The sequence below is a fragment of the Colobus angolensis genome, unplaced genomic scaffold, assembly GCF_000951035.1.
Source record: "Colobus angolensis palliatus isolate OR3802 unplaced genomic scaffold, Cang.pa_1.0 Scaffold1062, whole genome shotgun sequence".
NCBI classification, from domain to species: Eukaryota; Metazoa; Chordata; class Mammalia; order Primates; family Cercopithecidae; genus Colobus; species Colobus angolensis.
Genome location: NW_012111609.1, coordinates 1,608 through 2,964, shown reverse-complemented (window position 1 = coordinate 2,964; position 1,357 = coordinate 1,608).

The window sequence follows — 1,357 nt, the reverse complement described above, 5'->3', positions numbered from 1 at the left end:
AGGCAGTACTTATTCTGACTCAACAGCCTACTCGTTCTTCTTTCCCTGTCGCATCCAGCCGTTTACTTTTGGTCGTCCTGCCCAAATGTCCACTTCAGGGCCCTCTTCTTTTCCTAGGCTGGCCGAAAACTAAGTTTTCAAAATACAAAATGGATCCTACATTTTTCATTACAGTAGAGGAAATGTTCGACAACTCTTGTATTTAAACTGAAGTAGCCACACTGGGACTCCCAATTTCATATCTTGAGTTCTAGAGCAGAGCTCTCTCTCCTAAAGTGATGGCTGAGGGTTAGAAGTACTCTTCTTGATTCTAATAATCAGAAATGATTTTTTGTAGAGACAGGGTCTCACTGTGTTGCCCAGGCTGGTCTCAAACCTTGGCCTCAAGTGATTCACCCACCTTGCCCTCCCACTTTGTTGAGATGACAGGCAAGAACCACCACGCCTGGTCTTGGGAGCTGCTCCTGCTTGGTGTGTTCTGGCTGGTCTTCATGCACAGCTGTCAGTAAGATGCTCCTGCAGCATAGTTCCAAATCTTTCTGCACAAATTCAGTGGATGCTGTGATTTTTTACATGGAATAGCCCCTTTATTTATTGCACAGACACTGGACAATTCACACTTAGTAACATATGACCTAGCAAATTTCATTTCTTGATCAACACACCTGTTAAAAGGTGATGCTTGTGGTTAAATATGCAGATTCCTCATCATCCCCAAGAAAAAGGGAACCACTGCAAGGCAACCTGGGAGGGAGTTTGGGATTGTTCTGAGGCAGTGCAAGCCATTGAAATTCACACACGAGGGGGTAGAAAAGACAATCCACATGTTCTGATCCCTCCATGTTCTGGGTATCACTTGGTCCTCCTTAAATTGCACCATTTTTGGCGTCAGAGAAAACTGAATTTGAATCCCAGGTCCATCGCTATTTATAATGTGATGGTGAAAGTGTTTTTAACTCATCTGAGCCTCAGTTTGCTCATCTATAGAAGGATGTGATTGTTACGAGGCTTTCATAAGGTAAGTGTGTAAAAACCATGGCAAAATGCTTGTAATTTACAAGAGAGGGTTATTATGAGGCTTCTGTAAGGTAAGTGTGTAAAAGTCTGGACGCAATGTCTAAAATTTTGTAAGTGTCCAACATGTGTACAAGGAGGATTATCTTTCATTTTTCAGATGATTAATTTTTAGACCAAGTTGATAAAATTGGGGATACTCATATTTCTTAGACAATCAAACCAATGATCAGAAAGACTAAATAAATCACCACAGTCACAAAGCAGTTCACAGTGCATTCACTGGGGAATTTCTAGTTAACAGTAGAAATGATGATCACATTGAAAATCTCATATTTTGTGG